We start from the raw sequence: 26,652 nt of genomic DNA, 5'->3' as shown, positions 1-26,652 counted from the left end.
ATTTCATCTTTTTGGAAATGTTTAGCTTCTATGTAAACAAAGTTGAATATATTTTTTCTATTACAGGAGGATGAAGATGTTGTAAGAAGGGCAAGAAATCTGAGGAAGGCCACAAGGGAGGAAGTGTTCTCGAACATCGACAATCGAAGCAACCTTACAATCACACAACGATCACAAGGCATTTGGCTAATCCAACTTCGCGAGCGTAATGAATCGCAGGAGATGGGGAAGGTAAGGATTTCATCTTATAATTATATCTCTATATACTAGTGTGAGATATTAATTAAAAAAGATTACACTCTCACCATATTTAATTACACTCTCAACAATGATTATAGCTATCCATAGTCAAGAGGGAGATCATGAAGCGAGCGAACTCAAAGTGCATTATACAGTTGATGTGGCTAATGTCCACTATATATACTGAGACAAGTGTGTACAATTTTGCTCTACGTCACGCCTGTTGAAAGACATTGCATGTTGAGAGGCATTTAACATAGCCAAGTCATTGCTTCATATAATCATGTTCTGCATCTTCATTTATAAAGTTACAATTTGATTCTGATAAAAATAGAAATACCAATACATATGTGAGAAGAATCTTTTTGGAACTGGTTCTCGCTAATGAACTGACCACAAATTCTCTCTCTGTTGCAGGCAATTTCTACATGGTTTGCAGAAGTTCAGTAAGGGTGATTGGAAGAACATTTCGAAATATAGTGTGCGAACTAGATCAAGTAGCAAGTCATGCTCAAAAGTACTTAAGAAGGCTGAGCTCGACTAAAAAAAGAGGGTAAACGGCTCAGTATTAGTGATATCACAATTCTGAAACCCAAGAAATTGTTAGCCTTCGAGAAGGAAACGATAAGCTTCATGCCCAAATGCTGCAAGGGAGAGTCTTCTAGGTACCGAAGAATTGCTTCCTGGAAATTGAGAGAGAGAGCAGCAGCCGCACACGCTGGAACCCAACTGCTGTCCGGATGCGCCATGTTAGCTTCAGGTAGTGCTTTCGGGAAGTGGGGGCCCTAAGAAAGCTTCGAGTACTGATGAAAACAAGCTGATGACGGGGAAAGGTATCCCAGGAAAAATAAAGCTCTTGCATGTAACGAGGGCCAATTGTTGCCCGGGACGAGGAACCAATTGCTGCTTGGGGCAAAGAAAGCTCCATCTGATGTCGGGAGGCAGTACTCCCACGAAGCTCCAAAGGATATCGGGTACCAACTGTAGATCAACTAGAACTAATTTTCCGCCTCGGAATCACTCCAAATGGGGTCCCACATAGTCTTCCCATGTGTGCCGTAAAAGATCTCATCGACGATAGGAGATAGCTGCACCTCGGGGATCACGTGCTCAACTATGGGCTTTGGGGGCTCGGGCATCGCCATGTAATAAGTAAGCCATGCCAGGCTACGCCCTGTACCCCCATGGATATGGTGTAATCAACATAATAAAATGGACCACTCGGCGGAAGGGGTGGAAGGTACTCGTACGCGGCCTCATATGGGGGAGGTGGAATCATAGGTGGTGACTCGAGTGGAGGTGGGGGAATAAACTTGGCCTCCTCTACCCTCGAGGTCTCGGTGTAAAGCCCTTTCTCGAGATCCTCCTCATCCTGTGGTCCCCTCCTTTATCATCGCCTTCCCCTTCCCAATATCCTCCGCGTGCTCTAACTCCTTGTCGGCGTCCATCTCGTAATCATCAGACTCCTCCTCCTCGGAGTCATAGCGGTCTCGATCCTCGGTGCGGACCCTCTTGGCCATCGATGATCGGGAGGACTTGCCCTCCTCTCACCCAGGAAGAGTCCAAAGAGGTAGATCCAACCGTTTGGTGGGTGGCTCCACCGTAGAAGCAGGTGCATGCGGTCTCTCAGGATGGTCCACCAATACATCAGACATCGCCTTCACGAACCCATGCATATCTCCATCCAACGCAACTGATGGTGGGTTGCATCTGAAAAATAGTTTGGCCGTAGCCTAGGCCCACTCTCTCCACTCCTTGGGCAGGGCGCCCACCAGTAGCACAATGCCGTCGTATCCTCTCACTCCGTAGGGATGAGCACGACGCCAACAAGACCAAAAACGTGCCACAAACTCAACTATGTCCTCTCCCACCATCCTTTGACATTCATATAACCTATCAATATGCCGACGCCTTGTCTCTATCGCTATGGTACTCTTACGAGGAGTATAAGCGGTATGAGCCATCTACAGAAAAAGAATATTGTCTCTCAATAACGCTCAAGAATATATAGAATATACTCCCTCCGTCCCCTATTAGGAGTCACTCTTTGACCGGGCACGGGTTTTAAGAAATGTAAAGAAAAGTTGGTTGAAAAAGTTAGTGGAATGTGGGACCCATTTTTTTATATTGGTTTTATAATAAAATGTGAGTGAATTGAGTTAGTGGAATGTGGGACCTACTTACTATTTATGGTAAAAATGAAGTGTGACTTTTAATTGGGAACGGACCGAAATGGAAAAGTGTGACTCTTAATGGGGGACGGAGGGAGTAAAGAAAAGAATGCAATATGTGATATTTGTGAAATAATGTATGAAAAGATGCGAAAAAATGTGTAAAGTGATAGAAAAGTTCTGTCATCATTTTCACCATCTATGGATAGATCGGTTCAATTTCATTATATGATTTAATTTTATGTCAAAAAATAAAGCATCTTAGTTTTGTCGAATTTTCATAACTAGAGCACATTGTGATATTTTATTTTTATTTTTATATTTTATATTATACAATAATTCATTTAATGTATAAATAGATTTTTATATTCGTTAGAGTTTAGTATACTGGAAAAGCATCTTTCGTATGCTTGTATATGTAATAACTCTTCTATCCATTTTTACCATTTAATGAGAAAGAATATTTTGTTACAATGTGTTTTGTTTATGTGTTACTTATGTATTTATGAGATGTTGAAATATGTTTTCTATTTAAATACATAGTTTAAGCAAAATGAGTCTAAGTCTTCTGCACAGTAGACGAGTTGTGAGCGGCGTTCACAGTAGGTAACTTGTCGGTTCTTGCAGTAAGAAAAATGTTTCACAACCTAGATAGACTTTGACTACCTATCGTGAAAGGTTGCGACGTCAGTCCGAAAATTTTCTTACCTAAGGAAATGAACGACGTCGGTGTGGTATAGCACTGAAAGGATCAAACAGTGAGATAAGTCTTTCTTGGCTATTTACTGAAAGACGAGGTCTCGGTGATTGTCATTTCTTAATCATTGTTGACATAACATTGAGCATACGATATTAATTGAAAACGACTTTGACTTATCAAATGGTGAGGGTATTTCGTTGCCCAAGAATCCTGATAGATTGGGTAGTGATCATTAATGTCTAAGTGGTGCTAGTATTGTTATTGCAATGAATCGTGTGCTGGGAGAGGCCAGTCTGATAATATCCTTAAGAGGTGTTTAGAAAAAAAGGTTTTATTATTCAGAAAACTGGCCAGTTGGAATTTATTCCATGAATAATAAATAATGTTTCCAAACTAGACCACTCTTGGAAAAAGAAATTAATTAATAAAAGTCAGATAGCAGAGTTGATATTAATTAATGGATATTTATATCTTTAACACGGGAAATGATTTAATTAAAGAGGAAGTCCCGGAATTGGACGGGCAGTCAATATTATATCTATAGTGGATGATAATAATATTTAAGTTTGGGCTTGAATTAAATTAGTTTTAATTTAATTAGTGAAAGCCTGAATTGTAGCCCAATCCAATCCTCCATAGATCCCTGGTCTGGCCCAAAATAATTAACTTAATATAAAAGGGAGAAGAAGATAAGACAGAATTAATTCTACCGATATTTTTAGTTCTCTGCAATCTGTGAAAGAAATATCGATTTCTAGGGTTCTTCTTCCTTAGAGATTTCTGTCTCCAATTCTTCTCCGGCGTTTGAGGATTTGACAAGCTTTGCCCACACAAAGGTCAATTCCAAGTTAAAGGGAACAGATCAGAAGATCCGTGGTAGAGATCGATTGAAGAAGGAGTTCGAATTCAATTGCTTGAATTCATACGGTAAATCGTTCAATTTAATTGCATATATATTCAGTATGATCTTAATTATATGCTTATGAACATGTTTCTAGTTTACAATCAGATAAAAGCATGTTTAGATGTAAATCTTTCAATCAAACTAAATAGATTTCCGCTGCAAAACCAACAATTGGTATCAGAGCCTGTTTTTAGGCTCTGATTGTTTGATTTACTACGTGCTTTGATTGTATGAATAGCATGTTTATAGTTTTCGATGCATGTTTTAGTGTTCAATTTTTTTTTATTTGTTGAATCTAGAACTTTCGAAAACAGTTCTTGATATATGCGTGTTTATTTGTTGCATTCAATTTTAATCGCGACAAGTTTTGATATATGCATCAAAACGTGCCTATCAAGTTAAAGGGGTTGCTGGCCGTTCAAGGCTGAGAGCAGCCCCATGTCACGACTCGATTAAGTGGGAGCTGTCGGTTGGAAGCCGAGGACAGCTCCGGATCACTCGCGATTAGTCGACGAGAAGGCGAGATCGATGGTTGCCGTAGAGCGTTGCTGGCTGAACTTCAGGCCGAGAGCAACGTCGGAAATTTCGGTAATCTGAAACTGACCGGCGATCAGTTTCGAGGCAACTGCTGGACGTGTTTTACACGACCGAGAGCGGTGCTACATCGGCGAGAATGACTCCCAGAAAATCTGCTACTTCGTGGTGGATCGGGGACGTCAAGTTTTCTCTGCTGAATCGCCGGAGTAGAAAGCTAGGGTTACTGCTGGCTGTTCCGGTCAGTGGGAGTAACGAGCTGCTCTTCCTCGACGTTATGTCGTGCAAAGAAATGTGCTGCTGGCCACGACGTCGTGACCGAGAGCAGTGCCGATTTTCTTTGAAATCGTTGAAACTGATTTAGTTTCGTGCTGCGTGAATTGTGGAAAGAGTCTTCTACAAATTTTGAATCTGATTACGTGGCTTGTGATGGTTTTGAATATGTGACTCCTTATTATATCATTATTTGATTAATATGTTTTCATGCATATTGTTACGAAACCGTGTCTCATGTGAACTAATGCATGCTTTGTTAATTTAGTATGCGTGCACTATGTTTTGGGACTGATCCTAATTTTTAGGAACCAACTACGTGATCTATGAGATATGTCTGTGCATAATATACTTGAGAACTCCATGCCTTGTAGCAGTAGGAAATTAGTTTTGGTATTTTTAGTTAGCATTGATTATATATTGTAATCTATCAAATGCTATGTAACTAAAATCAAAATTAATTTTTACATGAAATATCATTAAATTAATTTATTATGATTTAATGTAGGTTTGAACTTTAATCTATATCTTAGGGATTTTGATAGATGGTATTTATCTATCTAGATATATCCTAGATAGATTAGATTTAGTTGTTCAAATAAATCCTATTAAATCTAGGATTCCATTTTTATGGAATAAATAAATTGGAATTTAATGTAGATTATTTCTATAATGTATACTTATCATGATATAGTTAGGTTTGAATTATAATCCTTATCTATAAGATATTGATAAGTTTTATTTATCTAGAATATATCTTAAGATGATTTGGATAAGTATTTTTCAACTAAATCCTATTATATCTAGATTTTCTAAACCTAATGGAAAAAGATAAGTATTATAATTAATATTATTATTATTATTATTATTATTTAATAATAATCGATTAATATTAATTAAATAAAATATTTGATTAATTATTTATAATTAATTAATTATTAATTAATCAAATTATTTAATTATCTTAGTTTAATTTCATGGATTTAATAGAACTATCTATTAATTTGAAATTAATATAAGTGAACTTTCTGCCTAATTCACTTAAGTGATAATTAAAAGAAAAACCATATCTTAAAATAACTAAGCGATAATTACGATCTCTATCGTATATGGTCTCCAAAGAATTGGTCTATGTATGAAGCAGTTTCCAATATTAACGCGACTCACCTTAGTGGGAGCCTTAATCCTAAGAAACAGCAAGTTCATTGGTTAGACTTCTCAAAATTAAGTTCAATTTTATCTAGACGTGATTTCCAATATTATCGCGACCCACCATAGTGGGAGCTTTAATCCTAAGAAATTGCAAAGTTCAGAAGATTGAATTGATTTGTGAGATAACTGCAGAATTTTGTTTGTGGCGTGCGAACTTCCTTAGAAGGAGTATCAATACGGAAATGAAATTCTTGGTGTGAATATTCAATGGTACAAGCTTAGGCAATGTTTGGCGGCCATGCCACCTTAGTGGTCTCTGGACTATTCGTCGATGTTGTGACCAGAATTTTGTTAAATATGAATTTTTTACCTGACCTCCCTAGAGGCGTACTTAATTCTATTTGACTGTTGTGAGAATCTAAACGGTTTTAATGGTTTTTACTCTTTAGAATCTTACATAGTTTGTAACAATAAGCTATTCTTTTTCTCAGCTAAATCCAAACAAGATGTCGTTCAATCCTCTTTCCGCTATTCTTAAAGAACACAAACTCGAAGGTCATAACTATATTGCATGGAAACAAAACTTGGATATCGTTCTCACTGCCGAAGAGTACAAATATGTGCTCACTACTGAATGTCCACCCGTACCTGCTGCAAATGCTTCTGCAGCAGTGAAAGAAACATACAGGAAGTGGTGTAAAGCCAATGAGATGGCGAAGTGCTACATGTTGGCTTCTATGTCAACAGTACTTCAACATCAGCACCAAGGCATGAACACTGCTACTGAGATTTTGAACAATCTTAATAACCTTTTTGGTACTCAGAATCGAGCGGCTAAGTCTTTAGCCTTTCGGAGCATCATGACCAAGGTTATGAAGGAGGGCACACCTGTGAGGGACCATGTCCTCGAGATGATGAGCCACCTCAATCAAATTGAGGTTTTGGGAGGGACCATTGACCCCGAGTCCCAAGTAACTATAATCCTTCAGAGTTTGCCAGCTAGCTATCAGCAGTTCAAGCTCAATTTCGAGATGAACAAGAGGGCTTACACCCTAGCTGAACTGTTGACTGAGTTGCAGTCAGCGGAGGATCTTATGGTCCAGACAAAGGCTGCTATGATGAGTTCTAGGCCGTCTTCCTCAGGCTCTAAGCCAGGTAAGGGGAAGAAGAAAGCCCAGAATGTTGTAGCACCTAAGATAGCTAAGGGCAAAAAGAAACGGGTGAACACGAACAAGAAGCAAAGCGGCAAGTGCTTCAAATGCGGCGAAAAGGGGCATTGGAAGCCGGATTGTCCTAAAAAGGGCAATGGCTCAAGTATGCGCCAAGCTTTCGTCGTAGAATCATGTTTAGCAGTTGTATCTACTCAGCAATGGGTGGTTGATACTGGAGCTACTGATCATGTTTGCTTTGATCCTGATATTATGCAGGTAACAAGGCAGTTGAATGAAGCAGAGATCGAAATCCAGCTGGGCAATGCTACGAGAGTGGCAGCTGTTGCAGTGGGAGACGTTTATTTACGTTTTTCTAGTGATAGAATTTTAGTGTTAAACAATGTTTTGTTGATACCTTCGTTTAGAAGAAATTTAATTTCAGTTTCTAAACTTGTTTATGATGGATATTCGATTTCATTTGATGATTCATGTATTATCAAGAAATGTGGTTCTTATATCTGTCGTGGTATCATGGAAAACAACCTCTACACTATAATGTCTACACAGTATATGCAACATAAAACTGAATCTAACTCAACATCGAAAATTTCTCGAAAAAGAAAAGCTCCTTCTGTTTCAATGAACGACACGTACTTATGGCACCTTAGACTTGGTCATGCTAACCCTACTAGGATTCAAGCGTTGATAGACCAAGGTCTACTTAAGGATCTAGAAATAGAACCTTATACAACTTGTGAATCATGTTTGGAAGGCAAGATGACTAAGAGACCATTTAAGGTCAAGGGTAATAGGGCCAAGGAAGTACTTGAGCTCGTTCATTCTGATGTGTGTGGACCAATGACTACTCAAGCTAGAGGCGGCTTTCAGTATTTCATCACCTTCATTGATGACTACTCGAAAGTTGGATATGTCTATTTGATGCGTCACAAGTCAGAATCTTTTGAAAAGTTCAAAGAATTCAGGGCACTTGTGGAGACGCGACATGGTAAGACAATCAAGTCTCTACGGTCTGACCGTGGAGGCGAGTACCTCAGTAGTGAGTTCTTGGACTACTTATCAGAGGCGGGAATTGAATCCCAATTGACTGCGCCTGGAACACCCCAGCAGAACGGCGTAGCTGAACGAAGGAATAGAACCCTCTTAGAAATGGTTCGATCGATGATGAGTTATGCTAAGTTACCTATTTCGTTCTGGGGACACGCGTTGCTCGCAGCAAGCTATACCTTGAACAACTTACCATCCAAATCAGTACCTACAACACCACATGAGTTGTGGACTGGACGAAAATCTAGTCTAAGACATCTCAGAGTGTGGGGTTGTCCAGCACACGTGTTGGAGAAAGATCCAACAAAGTTGGAGTCTCGTACTGAGGTATGTTTGTTTGTAGGGTATCCCAGTGGAACGAAAGGCTATGAATTCTATAGTCTACGAGATAAGAAGGTATTTGTTAGCACAAATGCTAAGTTCTTAGAAGAAGACTATGTGATGAATCATAAGCCCAGCAGTGAAGTAGCTCTTGAGGAACTAAGAGATACTTCAGTTTCCACAAGCAAAGATCCAATAACACAAGTACAATCTATACCTGAGATATCAACTTCTGTACCACAAATTGTAGAGCCTCGTCGTAGTGGGAGGGTTCCTCGTGAACCAGAAAGGTACATTGGTTTGGGTGAGTCATCTGACTTAGACCCGGACGGCAATGTATTAGACCCATGGAACTTCAAAGAGGCGATGGCAGATTCAGATAGTCATTCCTGGAAAGAAGGAATGGATTCTGAACTACAATCAATGATAGACAAAGACGTTTATGATTTGTTAGTCCTACCTGAAGGTTGTACTGCCATTGGGAGCAAATGGATTTACAAACGTAAACGAGGACCTGACGGACGAGTTAAAGTCTTCAAAGCAAGACTAGTAGCTAAGGGTTATACCCAGAGAGAAGGTATCGATTACGATGAGACCTTTTCGCCAGTAGCTATGCTCAAGTCAATCCGAATTCTTTTGTCTATCGCAGCCTACATGGATTGGGAAGTATGGCAGATGGACGTCAAGACAGCTTTCCTAAATGGAAGTCTTGAGGAGACCATCTACATGGAACAACCCGAGGGATATGTAGTCAAGGGCAAAGAACACATGGTGTGGAAGCTTAAGAAGGCCATTTATGGCCTCAAGCAAGCATCTCGATCATGGAACATGTGTTTCGACCAAACTGTGAAGTCTTTTAGCTTTGAGCAGTGCCCAGATGAGAGCTGCGTGTACAAGAAAGTTGAAGGTAAGAATGTAGTGTTTATGGTACTCTACGTAGATGACATACTGTTGATTGGAAACAGTAAGAAAATGTTGTCAGACGTGAGAGATTGGCTATCAAGTCAATTTGAGATGAAAGATATGGGAGAAGCTGGACACATCCTAGGCATTAAAGTTCTAAGGAACCGCCAGAAAAGGATGTTGTGCCTATCTCAAGAATCTTACATTGATACGATAGTTAAGCGTTTTAGCATGCAAGATTCCAAGAAAGGTTTTCTACCTTTTAGCCATGGAATCACTCTGTCTCAGGATATGTGTCCCAAAACACCTATTGAGATAGAAGCTATGAGACGGATCCCTTATGCATCAGCGGTTGGGAGTCTCATGTATGCTATGTTATCCACAAGGCCCGATATTTGCTTTGCCGTTGGCATGGTAGCAAGGTATCAGTCTAACCCTGGTCAAGGACACTGGATTGCGGTAAAGAAAATACTCAAGTATCTGAGAAGAACTAAGGAGTATTCTCTAGTTTACCAGGCATCCGAGATGTATCCTTTAGGTTACACTGATTCGGACTTTCAATCTGATCGGGATTCGAGGAAATCAACCTCTGGATATGTGTTTACTTTAGGAGGTGGAGCCGTAATTTGGAAGAGTGTGAAGCAGAAATGCATCGCGGACTCTACCATGGAAGCTGAATATGTGGCAGCATCAGAAGCCGCAAAGGAAGCAGTATGGTTCAGAAACTTTCTTATTGATTTGAATGTGATTCCGAGTATGCCCAAGAGCATCACTGTTTATTGTGACAACTCTGGTGCTGTGGCAAACTCAAGGGAACCACGTGCCCACAAGGCAAGCAAACACATAGAGAGGAAATATCACATCATTCGTGATATAGTGCGGAGAGGAGACATTGAAGTGGTCAAGATCGCATCAGAAAACAACATGGCAGATCCATTCACAAAGGCACTTCCAGCCAGGACGTTTGAACGTCATGTGAAAGGATTAGGTGTTCGATTGACCTAGACCCGCTTTCAGTATAAGTGGGAGGATTTTGCAGTTTTGGTATACTCGAAAGCTGTTTTTGAGTATAAGTGGGAGATTGTTAGAGTTTAGTATACTGGAAAAGCATCTTTCGTATGCTTGTATATGTAATAACTCTTCTATCCATTTTTACCATTTAATGAGAAAGAATATTTTGTTACAATGTGTTTTGCTTATGGGTTACTTATGTATTTATGAGATGTTGAAATATGTTTTCTATTTAAATACATAGTTTAAGTAAAATGAGTCTAAGTCTTCTGCACAGTAGACGAGTTGTGAGCGGCGTTCACAGTAGGTAACTTGTCGGTTCTTGCAGTAAGAAATATGTTTCACAACCTAGATAGACTTTGACTACCTATCGTGAAAGGTTGCAACGTCAGTCTGAAAATTTTCTTACCTAAGGAAATGAACGACGTCGGTTTGGTATAGCACTGAAAGGATCAAACAGTGAGATAAGTCTTTCTTGGCTATTTACTGAAAGACGAGGTCTCGGTGATTGTCATTTCTTAATCATTGTTGACATAACATTGAGCATACGAGATTAATTGAAAATGACTTTGACTTATCAAATGGTGAGGGTATTTCGTTGCCCAAGAATCCTGATAGATTGGGTAGTGATCATTAATGTCTAAGTGGTGCTAGTATTGTTATTGCAATGAATCGTGTGCTGGGAGAGGCTAGTCTGATAATATCCTCAAGAGGTGTTTAGAAAAAGGTTTTATTATTCAGAAAACTGGCCAGTTGGAATTTATTCCATGAATAATAAATAATGTTTCTAAACTAGACAACTCTTGGAAAAAGAAATTAATTAATAAAAGTCAGATAGCAGACTTGATATTAATTAATGGATATTTATATCTTTAACACGAGAAATGATTTAATTAAAGAGGAAGTCCCGGAATTGGACGGGCAGTCAATATTATATCTATAGTGGATGATAATAATATTTAAGTTTGGGCTTGAATTAAATTAGTTTTAATTTAATTAGTGAAAGCCTGAATTGTGGCCCAATCCAATCCTCCATAGATCCCTGGTCTGGCCCAAAATAATTAACTTAATATAAAAGGGAGAAGAAGATAAGACAAAATTAATTCTACCGATATTTTTAGTTCTCTGCAATCTGTGAGAGAAATATCGATTTCTAGGGTTCTTCTTCCTTAGAGATTTCTGTCTCCAATTCTTCTCCAACTTTTGAGGATCTGACAAGCTTTGCCCACACAAAGGTCAATTCCAAGTTAAACGGAACAGATCAGAAGATCCGTGGTAGAGATCGATTGAAGAAGGAGTTCGAATTCAATTGCTTGAATTCATACGGTAAATCGTTCTATTTAATTGCATATATATTCAGTATGATCTTGATTATATGCTTATGAACATGTTTCTAGTTTACAATCAGATAAAAGCATGTTTAGATGTAAATCTTTCAATCAAACTAAATAGATTTCCGCTGCAAAACCAACAATATTGTAGTCAGATCCAAGATTTTATTCTTACTCAATCTTTCTCGTCTATCATATCCTTAAACCATCTTAACACTTTATATATTACATATAAAGGAATCTAACTATCTATCAATATATAAAAGGCGAGTTTTGAGCTTATTTTGAATATTTAAGAGTTATGAAAATAAATTTTAATATTTATAAATTTTAAATATGAATTTGAATATTTATAAATAACTCTCGTGAATATTTATTTAGATATTTTAAATGTGCACTTTGACTATTTAATAGCACTACAATGAGGAACCTGTAACAAATTTTTACATGGGATAAGTAGCATTTAACAAATTCTTTAGACCATTATACTATAATTCAAAATATAAATCACATATAATGCATCTAATACTAAATATTATACTCCCTCTATTCCAAGATATTTGATTGACTTCTTTTTTACACTCATTTTAAAAAAATTGCAATAAATATTTAGAGTGGATAAATAGTAACGTAAAAGCGAGAATAATGTAAAGAAGCATCTTATCTATACATTATTATCGCTTTTATGTTACTATTTATCCACTCTAACTATTTATTGCAATTTTTTCAATACGAGTGCAAAAAGAATTCAATCAAATATCTAGGAACGGAGGGAATAGTATATTCGTTGTTAAATATATGTATAGGTATGAATCTTACAATGACCATCTAAAGTTCTAAATGTGTATGACATGTTATATTAATATCTTCTATTCATCGTAATCGATTACAATTTATACATATATAAAAGGGCGAGTTTTGAAAATAATAAAAAAATTGTTTATAGATTTTTAAAGAAATTAGCAAAATGAAATATTTTAGATATTTAATGAGCATTTTGACTGATTCTTAAAGCACTACAATGAAAAATTACTAATCTTTAAATAGGATAATGGGCATTTAACAAATTTTGTAACCTCTATTTCTTAATTAATAATTTATGATGTTTTAATTTCATGATCTCTCATATCCCAATTTTGAACCAATAAAAGGCAAAGACATAGCGTTGTAGATGAATTACACACCAACAAAGCACTCTCCATTCACTCTCAAACTCTCAACATTTATTGTGGAGTACATTTTAGGACATTGTATTCTCGATTTTTGAAGCCCCTATCAAGTTCATCGGTGTCTAGCGGGTTTGAGATTTTTTACACGTTAGGAGGAAGTTGTTTCATCTTTGGGGATAATACGACAATCCAAGAGCACTAACCATGATGTAATTTGTCTTGCGGAAAGATAATTAATTTCTCGACTAGACTTTTAGTTTGGTTTATTTTATAATTTTTATTGTAATTTCCATTTGATTTATTGTGTTTTTTTCCATTTGATTGCAATAGTTAGAGCACCGCGTGTATATGGTTCGAGAATTTTATCCCAATATTTCTTACAATTCTTAGAGAGTGAAGAATTGTAACATCTTTAACTCGAAACTTGTAGTTCCTGATTCTCGAATATAGTTTTTTTGTTAAAAGTGTGATTCATTATTTTTAGTAGAGAGATATGGAGGATTGTTTTAAATATATTTTTCAAAAGTGTGATGTACTATCTTCGCTATCCAAATAATTGTGTTTTGGCTTGATTCCATTTTAAATATGTTTAATTTTATTCTTTAGGCGTAAAATAAATTGAGAAGTATATATATTTATTAAATTTTTATTATATAGTACTCCATCTGTCCCTTAAATATTGTCACAGTTTGACTGACACGGATTTTAAGAAATGTAATAGAAAGTGAGTTGAAAAAGTTGGTAGAATTTGGCTCCTACTTTTAAAGTATTAGTTTTATAATAGAATGTGAGTGAGAATAAGTTAGTGGAATGTGGGGTCCACTACCAAAAATGGTAAAAAGTGAAATGTGACAAATTTTGTGGGATGGATGGAAGTGGAAAAATATGACAAAATTTCAGGGACGACTGAGGGAGTAGTACATTTTTTTAAAAAATCTTATGTAGTTATATTGTTTCTCATTTTAATTAATCAATTAACAATTCAAAATTGTATGACAGAAAAATATTCAGTCATGTATCGCATGTAGGTTAATACTAGTATGAATAAAATACAACACAATGTTAGTGCACATACAAATAAATGTAATAATAAAATTTAGTTTCATGAACAATAAAATAGTAGTAAAAATGTTTTAAAAAATACACAAATTAGAACAAATATTTTTATTAATGCAACAACTATTTTTTATTAGCGCAAATGGCAAAACTAAGAGGAAATGAAAAAAAAATGTGATAATGAATCTTATCAGACAATATTGATGCATGTAGAAATAAGTTTAATAAAAAAATAAAGAAATTTTGTAGTTTTGTGCACGTCACCTACCGTTGTGCACAAAGCTGCACAGCAAAAGATCTTTTCCTTCCCACAAACCTTAGAGCATCTCCATCCGTGCTCTTAGCTAAGAGCATGGAAGTGGGCCCGAACCCACTTTTACTCCTTGTCCTTAGCTAAGAGCACAACACCCACATCCGTGCTCTTAGCTAAAGACAAGCTCAAGGGTCTCACCATTCTATTATTCAATTTAAATACTCCAATTATTAAAAACATTTCTACATTATAAAAATACATTAAAAAATAAAAATTACATAATTAAAATCCTAAAAAATAAAAATTACATAATTAAAATACTAAAAAATAAAAATACATAATTAAAATCCTAGAAAATAAAAATTACACACGTGGAAGACTAGTCCTCTAACCCCAATTGCCTCTTGAGACCCCGGATCATTTGCTCATGTGTTGCAAGTTGATCCGGAGTCATCTTAGACGTATCATTCAAATAGAGTTGACCCAAGAGGGTCCACAACGTGTTGTTCGGGGGTGGAGGACACAAAGGGAGCGAGGACGGATGGAGTCGAGGCGCGGCGACGGGTGGTCGTCGTCTTCTTCTTTCCTTGCGGCCGGCGGGAACTGCTCGGGCCAGCGTCGTGGCTACCCAAGTTAGCTCCGGCAGCCACATCATCGGAGGCGCCGTCGGATAGGGCTACCAACCTCGACCGTTTGGAGGAGCTAGAGGAGGATGCTGCTATGCCGCCCCTATACTTTGGATGTTGGTGCCCCCTCCTGCCAACAATCGAGGTACTTGAACGGTGTGAACTCCGTGCGTTGGTAGGTCGCCAAGGCGGCAGTGATGATGTCGAGCTCGCTCGTGCCGCTCCCCACCGACCGCTCTTCCTGGAGGTAAATCCCCTGGAACTTACTGATTGCCTCGTTGCATCTGAAGATGCAATTGCACACCATACTATCATTGCGATAGATGGTTTCCTCCGGTCGGGTTTCATTGTAAAGACGAGTGATGCGCTACCAATACATTTCCCCGTTCTGGTTCGTGCCAACTTCCGGATCTTCGGAGACTGCCAAGTAGGCTTTGAACATTGCCATCATCTCATCGGAGTACGGGGTGTGGGTGCCACGAACAGGAGGAGTAGGAGTAGGAACAGAAGTAGGAGTAGGAGTAGAGCTGCTGCTCCCTCCCGATCCGGGTTCGGGTGCCCACCCGAACCCGGAGGCGTTTAGGTCGTGCACCTGGTAAGGACGGTAGCCACCCGGAGCTTGCGAACCTTGGGTTTGAGGAGGGGCCGTAAATTATGTTTCCGGACTAGGGAATTCGCCGAAGTCGAACCAATCGTGGTTCCAACCACGATTGCCGGAGGGGTGATCGCCGGAGTCGGACATTGTGTAGTGTGGTGGGAATTTAGATGAGAGAGTATGAGGAAAAAAGATGAGAGAATGTAGATGATGATAGAATAGATGAGAATGTGTTTTTTTTGTGTTGAAGTGGGGGTATTTATAGATGAAAATGTGAATTTTGGGGGAAAAAATTGAAAAATAAATTAAAAGTGGGAAGAAAACGGATATATTTTTTTTGGGAAGTGGGAAAATATTTTTTTTTATTTAAAAATATTTTTTTCAATTAATTTCGTATTTTTAAAAAATAAATAAATAAATAAGCCAACGGCTATGCCGTTGGCGAATGAGGCGTCGCTACGTGTGCTGCTCAGCGGCACGGACGTGCTCTTTGCTAAGAGCAGCGCCGTGCCGCTGGCACGGACGGACGAGCATCATCGGCGTGCGGACGGCACCGTGCTCAGCGGCACGGACGGATGAGCACCGCAGCCTTCACCGCTGCGGATGCTCTTATTAAAAGAGCTTTGGGATAATATGAATGACATCTCCACATTAACAAACCTCGTTAAAAAACAAATAGGATAATGAGTATCTATAGATTACATTTACACTATCATGCTCACATTTATTTCAACAATTTCTACGCAAACAAAAATAAAAAAGAAGATGAAGATAGGAAAGAAGTTATAACTACACACATGAACATTATTAAAGAAAATGAAATATTGTAGACATTAGCCATGAAAATAGTAGAATATGATGGGACAAAGAGAGATCCAGATCATCCATAATTTTGGTGCTAGAACCGATATCATATTGGCCATCAGCAAGCACGTCAATATCTTACATTGTTGCACATGTTCTGTTCCCAATTGTCCCGTGTGAAGGAGTCAGGTGGCTGCTGAGTGAACCAGATGGGGGCCCAGTTGATTAGGGTATCTAGACAGCAGTTCGTATCCGATATCCTTTGGAGCTTCGTTATGGTACCCATACAGCAGTAATTTCTCGGCATCAGATGGAAGCTTTCTTTGCCCCAGCCCCCAAGCAACAATTGGTTCCTCGTGTCAGTTGGAACTCTCTCAGGGAACCCGGGCAGCAATTAGCCCTAGTTACATGTAAGTGCTTTATTTTAACAGTGCAGTTTTGTGCACAACACAGGATGACTCTACAGTAGGGGATCATTTCCTGAGGTGGAATAGTGTAGATGTAATGTATGGAAAACATTCATTATCCCATTAGTCTAATTAAGTTTTAATGAGGTTTGTTGAAATAAAGCATCTTTATCTTCATTTTCAACACAAATGGGATAATGTATTCCAATGTCATATTTTTCCTTCTGTTACAACTCTCTCGTTCCCTCTCTAAATGCCCTTTTCCTCTTTATCTTTTTTTATAAGTAAAATTTTAAGTTGGATGTGAACGAAATAATGTAAATGTTATGTGTTTTTAATTGTTATTTATTTTTGAAGAATAATTGCAATATAAGAGTCATTTAAGAGTACTTTCTGAGACATTATTTATTTAATTTATTGATATTGGAAGCTCGATCAGTTGTCCATGGTGATGATGTAGCGGATCAACTTGCCTCGGAGTAGAGATGTCAAATGGGCCGGGCCGACCCAGCCCAGCCCGGCCCAGGCCCGGCCCACCAGTGTAACGAAGCGGGCATGGGCTGGGCTCATTAGGTGAAATGGGCTCCAATTGGGCTGTTTAATAAACCCAGGACCGGCCCAGGCCCAGGACCGGCCCAGGCCCGACAGAAGCTAACTTATGTACTTGGTTTTATACTATAATATGTTTTTAATTCTTTCAATAGTCTTATTTATGCATAACATAAGTAAAATACAAATAACATATTCATATCTCCTAGTATTAATTTATTGTTATACACATGGTTATATTATGTTGTATATTTTGAAGATACGTTATTAATAACATTATGCAACAAATATTCAATCAATTTAACTATTACTTAACTTAAATTAAAACTTATACTAATAAATTTGATTTTCATAATTAAAGAGATTAGTTATTGACTTTTTTTTTCAAAAATAGAGGATTTGAAGATACGTTATTAATAACATTATGCAACAAATATTCAATCAATTTAACTATTACTTAACTTAAATTAAAACTTATACTAATAAATTTGATTTTCATAATTAAAGAGATTAGTTATTGACTTTTTTTTTCAAAAATAGAGGATCCTAGAATTGATTGTGCTATAATAATTTTGATTTGTATAATTGTAAAGATTGGTTGTTAATAATTTATCTCTACTAAATACAATCCATAAATATAGGAGTAATTGATTAGTTTTCCATATGTATGCAAAATGTAATATGTATATATAATATATTCCCTTACGTGTGTATAAATATATACTCCCTCCGTCCGCGAATAGGAGTCCCGGTTGGCCATTTTCATCCGTCCGCCATTAGGAGTCCCGGTTAGACATTTTATCTTGGGAGTATAAAAAATGACCCTACTTTTCCCTTAATTTAGAAGCTGCAATTAATTTTAATCCACTTTGATTGCAAATAATAATATAAATGGGTCCCACATTCCACTATCACACACTTAAATTATTACACTCAAACTTTTCTTAAAACACGCACCCAACTCAACTGGGACTCCTATTCGCTTACGGAGGGAGTATATATAGACTATGAAGTTTGGATATTTTTTTCATGCATATCCATTTTATTAATATATTATTAGATGCATGATTATTTTATATTTGTATGTTTTCAAAATAATTCTAAATTTTATTAATGATATTACTAAAAAATAATTAATAATTCAATTGCTCAACCTAAATCATTTGATTTCCATTATTACATTTAATTTGCATAATTATAGATATTAGTTAGTTAATTGATTTATCTCAGTTGAAAATAGCTCTATAATTAGTATACTATAATTCCTAATTTTGTGGGATTGTATAACATATGCGTGTATGTGTAATACACAAATCAATTATTACATATTCCTATATAAAACTCATGTCTACAAAATCTTACCTTATTTAGTGGTAATATATATCCAGATTAATTAATAGTTATAGCACAGTAAAAATTTTGAACTTGGCCCAGCACAGAACCGGCTCAGCCCGGCCCAGCCCGGCCCACATATCAACTGGGCCCGGGCCTGGGCCAGGCTGGGCTGATATTTCGCTGGGCATCACCGGGCCTGGGCCGGGCTGGGCCGGCCCGGCCCACTTGACACCTCTACCTCGGAGTATGTAGTCGAAGGCCTTGTTGATATGTGAGAAGGAAACATCTTACCAACTAACACGTGTTTCATCACTAACGTCTAAATTTTACTTTGTTCATATAAAGTTCAGCGACTACCGGAATATCCATCCGGGGCTTGTAATTGATAAAAATGTCCCTTTCATAGTTCTCTCATTCAGCAAATTCATAGGGTGTGTTTTGAACGCGCCGTCTTTGTTCAGAACTCCGACCAGTACGGCTACGTAGAGGGTGAAAAGTTTCTGAATTTGGGGTTCACTCAGTTGAAATGAACCCAAATTTTTTTTTAAGTGTGACACTGATACGATCATATCTCCTAATTATTTAGTATCTTTTATTTCATCATATCTTTTCAATATCTTTGTTTTCTTATTCAATAAGTTAGGGTAGAAGTCTAGTATTATAAATAGGAGAGCTTGTTATCATATTTAATCATCCAACAATGAATCAATGAATATATAATTTTGGCCAAATGCCTTGCGAAATGCTCTGAATCCATAGTTTCCTACGCTACCTGCTGACTGACAGAAGGTCTCCGCGCACAGCCGGAACGTATATCTGATCTGGAGTCGTTGCCCGGCGGGTTGGAACCCGCGCACAGCCGCCCAGATCCTTATCTCCGCCGACCCTCACACGCGTCGGATTATCTTTATCTTGTTATTGTCCGATTTAATGGATCGTTAGGGATTTAGGTCCTTAACAATTGGTGCTTTCATCTGTGTACTCATGAGACGATACAACAACAACAGTAGGCAAGGTTGGGGCGCAAACCGACCCACCTACTTTCCGAATAGCTCGTCGCGCCGTGATAACGTGATTGGCCATCGAGACAACTTCGGTCAGCAGACCGACGAGGGGGACCGTAAGGGTCGCCCAACGGAGGATGCAAACCACGATGATTCTGTGGGTTATAAATTGGATCGCTTGATGGATAGACTCGACAAATTGGATTCTTGGAGAGAAGATACAGACCGTAGGTTCAAAAATTTAGAACCAGAGTGGCCTTGCGGCAATGATCAACCGTATGACGACGCATATATAGATGATTTGGGGTTTGATGATCAACGTCAACGGAGAACAGGGGATAATTTTGGGGCGCGAGACAGCCCGCAGAGAGATCGATATCGTCGCGAAGGGAGAAATTGCAGAGGTTCATGTTGGGACCCACTAGGATATCAACAACATCGTCACCAAATAGGCGGGTATGATCAACAGTTTAATCGGCCAACCACGTGTTACGACCCACCATAGTCGCGACAACCCTCTTGTTGGGAACCACCGTCTCGTCGTGCATCGCGAGAATATTCGGATTATGATCAGCAACCACGTCCGCCTAGTCGTTGGGATCCGCTCGACTATCCCTGCCCGCAGACCTTGCAGCCTACGCAGTTTAACCGACCCTCACCGCACAGCTCCTTGCCCAGCCCAACTAGCTGCAGTAAGTGATTACAACAAGAAATTGCGTGTTTATAGATTGGAGCAAACAGCCCTTTTCGCCGAGTTGAATGCGGGGTTTGAGGAGAATAGTGATGACGAAAATCTAGTTGAGAATGTTCCCAACAACGCTGCTCACAATGGGGGCGCTAATCTTGATGTTGATGTTCCAATCAATGAGTCCCTGGAAGAGATCATCAAAACCGTCAATATGCCGCTGCAAGTGCTCATTGGGGTATATGATGAGAAGATTGGTGATCTTATTGTGCTAACACATCGAGAAGTGGCGTTGTTAGATGATGTAGAGAAGGACAATTCCACTGATGAAATGAAGATGATCGTCGCCGCACTCAATGACGTTCAAGTGTCATCCAAAACTGTTGTTGGAAATTGTTAGGGCAAGAAAGAAGATGGTGCTTACACCGGTTTGCTGATGCACTATTTTTTAGCACTAAATAAACCTGCAAGAAATGAAGATGATCGTCGCCGCACTCAATGACGTTCAAGTGTCATCCAAAAATGTTGTTGGAAATTGTTGGGGCAAGAAAGAAGATGGTGCTTACACTGGTTTGCTGATGCACTATTTTTTAGCACTAAATAAACCTACAAGTATACAGAGTATATATAGTATAGCTAAAGGTCAGTACCGGATATCGAACACGGGGAAGGCAAACACAGACTGTCTATCTTCTATTAAGACTCAATTACTATTTGGAGAAACAAGAGAATTTTGAAAACTTTTGAAAACTTAAAATATTTGAAAGCAAATAACAACTGATTGCAATTAAAACACGGAGATAAAATATAGAGATAAGGGAATTCCAGGGATGTGCGTTCACAGTTATGGTTATACAAATTCCAAACTACAATACCCTAGCACAATTATTACTTTAATAGGACGAGCCACCTAGCTTATGCTCATGCGATGCAAACGTTGATTACAAGATTAGGGTTGTCAAACTAAAACGTAACTCCAAAAACCTCATAAGACCCTTGAAAAGTCCCCACTCTCAATTAACAGTGTCGTTTTAAGGGAAGCTAACTGTAGCGTCTACTAAGTGGATCTAACTCGCTAGCACTCTCTCACAGTTATGAAGCAAGTTATATTAAATCATACAAGATTGTGTTACTCAATCATGTAGCATCAAGATTACTTATGGAAGAAACAAAGTAAAAACAAAACGAATATTAAATAGAAAACTTGAATTGTATAACCAAAATCGTTACTAACACATCCCTAGAATCCTATGAGTTTAGTTACACATAGTGAAATAAGTTAAACACATAGATTGAAGGGAAGACAATTTGAACATAAAACTAAAGCAAATAAAACATGTAGGTTGAATCCTTATCGTTCTTGATGTTCTTGAAATCCTTCTTCAACTCCTTGCGCAATTGAAGTACTCTAGCTCTTGATCTCTATGAATTATTTTGCAAAAAGAAGCTCTCTGTTTGATGAAGCTTGAGGTCCTATTTATAGGGGAAAGTCAATCCTCATTGTAGAAGGAAAAGATCTTCAAAATATGGTAAATCTTGGAGCAGATCTAGCGCTAATCGGGTTCGCCGCCTTTCTCCGGCGGGCCGCCACACCTTGGCAGGCGGTCGCCGCGTTGGAGTCCAGTCTCTGTTCCTTCGGCGGCGGTCCGCCGCATGACTTCCGGCGGTCGCAGGGCGAGACTCTTTTCCAAGTGTAAATTTCCGAGGCGGGCCGCTGCATATCTTTGGCCGCCAGGCGCCGGCGGTCGCCGTACAACTTCGCGGCGGTCGGCGGTCGCCGTCTGAACTCCAGAATTCCAGACTTTGCGTTCTTGACTCCCTTTTTCGGCTCAATTATGCACATTTCTCACAAAACACGTCAAAATACCAAAATAGATGAAATATGCAAATAATGGACGTGTAGAGTGACTTTGACATAAAAAATGGACCAAATAATGGCCTTAAAGCAGTGCAAAATCCGAGCATATCATTTGCCCATAATTGCTTGTGTTTATGTGGGTTTGAATGTTGGTGATGTTCCAATTATGAATCATCGATCAACATCGCTCGACACCGATGCAAGGTTGATCCCTCCGCGCAATGACACGCCATGTTTGAGCATTCTTGGAGGTGTGAACATGTTTTTCATTTTGGCACGGAATTCTGTCGGCCACATTAGTTCTCCTTGGTTGATTTTTTATGGGGGTGATCGAGGGATACATTCAGCTGTTCGGTGTGTGTTCGATCCAGGAGGAGACACATCGCCAAAGCTTTTGCTTTCGACTATCGTCGTTGGTTTGTGGTTTCCACCTTGAGGACAAGGCGGATTTTAACCATGGAAGAGTTGATACGATCATATCTCCTAATTATTTAGTATCTTTTATTTCACCATATATTTTCCATATCTTTGTTTTCTTATTCAATAAGTTAGGGTAGAAGTCTAGTATTATAAATAGGAGAGCTTGTTATCATATTTACTCATCCAACAATGAATCAATGAATATATTATTTTGGCCAAATGCCTTGCGAAATGCTTTGAATTCATAGTTTCCTACGGTACCTGCAGCCCGACGGAAGGTCTCCGCGCACAGCCGGAACGTATATCTGATCTGTAGTCGTTGACCGACGGGTTGGAACCCGCGCACAGCCGCCCAGATCCTTATCTCCGCCGACCCTCACGGGTGCCGGATTATCTTTATCTTGTTATTGTCCGATTTATCGGATCGTTAGGGATTTAGGTCCTTAACAGACACCCCCATTAGGCCGACACCTGATTGTACGCCTCATCAAGCCTCTACCAAAAAACATTCGCATTATGATTGTTTCCGATGATCAGATCCTCCGGAGTATTGATGTACACTTTAAAGATCATCATTTCCTCATGGAAGCATGAAACACGGGTGTCAAATCTGTTGTCAAAAAATTGAATTTTGCTCAACGACTGCATGGGGATGTGAGACATGCCTCCCATATCACGAAAGTAGATACCTTGGGGTACGACGGTTATGGCATCCAAGCAAGGACGGAACTAGAATTTTAAGAAAGCCGGTGTTAAATTTAAAAATAATATTAAAATATTTAATTTTATTTTTATTTATAATATTTTATAGTTTTTAGGAGAGGCTAAATTACGTAATTGTATTAGACGGATCATCATGACTTTAAACTATAAATAATAGTTTTATCATTAAAAAAAATATTATTTCACTGATATTTGAATCACTAGAATACTCTATATACTCTTCTAATATACTCCCTCCATCCACAAAAAATAGATCACTTTGTGTATGACACGAGTTTTAATGTAGAATTGGTAAAGTAAGAGAGAGGAGGAGAAAAAGTAGGTAAAGTAAGAGAGATAGGGAGAAAAAGTGAGTAAAGTATGAGAGGGGGAAGAAAAAGTGGGAAAAGTATGAGAGATAAACTTTCCATTTTAAGAGCATCTCCAATGGTCGGCTAGCGACCGGCTAGCCGATTCGCGGCGCTGGCCGATCGGCTAGCCGAACCATTAGAGGCGGCCAGCGCGAAATCGGCGAGCCGATCGGCGTGGGCTGGCCGATGCGCTAGCCGCCATTGTGGCGGCCCGATCGGCCAGCAATCGGCCAGCGCCGAATTTTGTTTTTTTTTTAATTCTTTTTTTTTAATTTTTTTTAATTCTTTTTAAAAAAAAAATTTATTCTTTTTTTTAATTTTTGAAAAACTATATAAACGCGATTATCTCTATCTCTAAATTTCTGTACAAGAGCAACATCTAGCGATGGACAACAACAACTAGCCCAATACAAAATTAAGACCTAAAACAGCGAGACCCCCGTTCGGCTAGCGGCAAACTATAACAGATTCAAGGTGGCTCGTGTGTGGAAGCCCGAATTTTTTTTTTTATTATGTTATTTTTATGATTTTTAGTTAATGTACTTTTTTTTATTTAAATAAAATTAATGAATTTTCCCGTATATGTCTCGTAAATTTAATTCCGTAAATGTAATATATTTTGAATTATTTTTATTGTGGCTGGCCTATGGCTGGCCTAAATCTGATGTGGCAGGTGGATTTTTTAGTATTGCTGACGTGGCATGGGAGAGAATGACTAGCCTATTGCTGGCCTATTGCTGGCCTATGTACCATTGCGGATGCTCTAAGAAAGTAATCTATTTTTTATGGACGTCCTAAAATAGCAAAAGTGATCTATTGTTTGTGGACGGAGGAAGTAGAACATAGGAGAGAGAGGATGTCTTTAAAAAGTACTACATAAATATTCATAATATTGAAAAAATAGAGAATATAAAAAAGATACCTAAAAAATTATCCAAAATAAGTATACATAAGTCTACAATATTAAGAAAAAGATCACAAAAATATTAAACTAAAAATGGTGCGTGGAAATTTGAAATATGATAGAATATTTAATATTGCATCTTCTTTATAATGTGAAGTTGTATAAATTAGATTCAATATACTCCCTCTGTCCCATTAAAAATACACCTTTTTCCTTTTTTGGTTGTCACATTAAAAATAAAATGTTTCATAAAATGGAAACAACTCTATCTCTACTTTTTCATCTCTCTTACTTTATTCTCTCTTCATTAACTCATAAAAAAACACTATATAAAATCTCATGCCGATTTTCAAATGTTGCATTTTAAGTGGGACGGAGAAAGTACTGATTAATTAGATACTTAGGAATTTGGGCTTCCATTCCATTCACTAAACACTAATGACCCAAGCCCAACATACCAAGCCCAACATACATATTGGCTTTTCAAACGAACAACTGCAGAGCGCGACAATGGCGGCTAGGGATTGTGCAGAGCGCGGCGATGGCGACCAGGGCGGGGATATTAGGTCCGGCACCGGCCAAGCCCCCGCTGGACCGGCGGCCTGGCCAGTGCTATCTCCGTCCCTGCATCCAAGATTCGGCAGAAATGAGATATTGGCTTTTATTGCAAGAATATGATATAAAAAAAAATGCAAGAGAAATTATTTTAGTTGAAAGAGACTTTCTCCAATGGGTATAGAAGTATACTCCCTCCGTCCCTCACTAAATGAGCCATTTTTTCGCCACGAGATTTAAGAAAAAGAGATTTATTAGTTAAGTGGAGGGGAATAAAGTTAGAGAAAATAAAGTAGAGAGAAAAAAATAAGAGAAGAATGTCAAAAAATAAAATGACTCACTTAACTTAGGACATCCCAAAACTGGATATTTATCACTTTGGGATATCCCAAAATCGGATATGCATTATTTAGCAAGGGACATATGGATTACTTGAATTGGTAAAAATTCACTAGGCAGTGGATATGTTGGAGTGGAGTATTTTAATTATAAGATCAATTTATACAATTGAAAATATGAAAACAGTCCTCACACCGCAACACCATTGGACAAGAGGCGAAGTGCGCGTGCTGGGACATCGCGCCACCCCATCCCATCCAATCCACCCCCTCCAATATGCCCCTGACAGCACTGGCGGATCTAGGGGGCGGTCGCTCCCTCCCGGCCGTTCGGAAAGTCTAAACTTTCCCTTGAATCGAGCCGAAAATAGCATATCCGCCCCCTCCGTGGAGTATAGAAATATATTTGTTTCCAAAAAAGTCTAATTAAATTTTGTAGTCCAATGGTTTGGATGTTAGATTTTTAACTAAGAGGTCTAGGGTTCAAGCTTCAACAAGAGCATATTTTTTACATTTTTATTTTATCAATACATATTTCTTTTTATTATCAAAATAATACCTTTAAATACTTTATGAAATCTAAACTTTTACTAATTTGAAAATATTATGTTGTTATATTTATTCTTTAGTTAAAATCATTTTTAATCATGTGTTAATCTTTTTTTTTTCCTAAAGTACTTATAATTTGTGATCCATGCATCTTAATTATTCTCTACGTAACAAAATAAACTTTTAAATATTTTTGAAATCTGAATATTTACTGCTCTACTTATATCACTTTGGTATATAATAACATTTATGATGATTTTGAATGTATATAATATTTACAATAATTTTATATTTTTTACATGAATAATACATATTTTCAAGCTAATGCATGTGTATACTTTATTAACGAAGTTAGTGCATATTAATATAATACTTATTATTTATTTTATTATTAAAAATAATATTAAATTAAATATTTAATATTTAAATATTAAATTCCGCCCCGCCATTTTCGGGGACTGGATCCACCACTGCCTGCCACTAATTCGTCCCCTCGTAACGCGATCTCAACCTTGCGTTGCGGATACTCAAAATACGGTTAGGACGAGCTTTTGGGGGTGGTATCTTTCGTGACACCCAAGGAGGCTGGCGATATGGTTTCGTGGCTAGCATTGGGAACTGCTCTGTTCTGATTACAGAGGTTTGGTGCTTATTCTAAGGGCTACAATTGGCCAATGAGAGGATATCACAAACTGGAGGTAGAGAGTGATAGTTTT

The 26,652-nt window shown here is 38.1% G+C and overlaps 1 pseudogene; it reads left to right on the top strand.

Annotated features, from left to right (window-relative positions):
• Positions 1-9,777: 9,777 nt before the first annotated feature.
• On the top strand, positions 9,778-10,419 carry LOC148926580 (secreted RxLR effector protein 161 pseudogene; annotated as a pseudogene).
• The last annotated feature ends 16,233 nt before the right edge of the window (positions 10,420-26,652 follow it).

This window comes from Salvia hispanica, chromosome 5 (genome assembly GCF_029641045.1).
Source record: "Salvia hispanica isolate PSC_SH4W2 chromosome 5, Shi_PSC_v1, whole genome shotgun sequence".
NCBI classification, from domain to species: domain Eukaryota; kingdom Viridiplantae; phylum Streptophyta; class Magnoliopsida; order Lamiales; family Lamiaceae; genus Salvia; species Salvia hispanica.
Note: the sequence above shows the minus strand (reverse complement) of the source record. Positions and strands in the feature narration are given on the sequence as shown.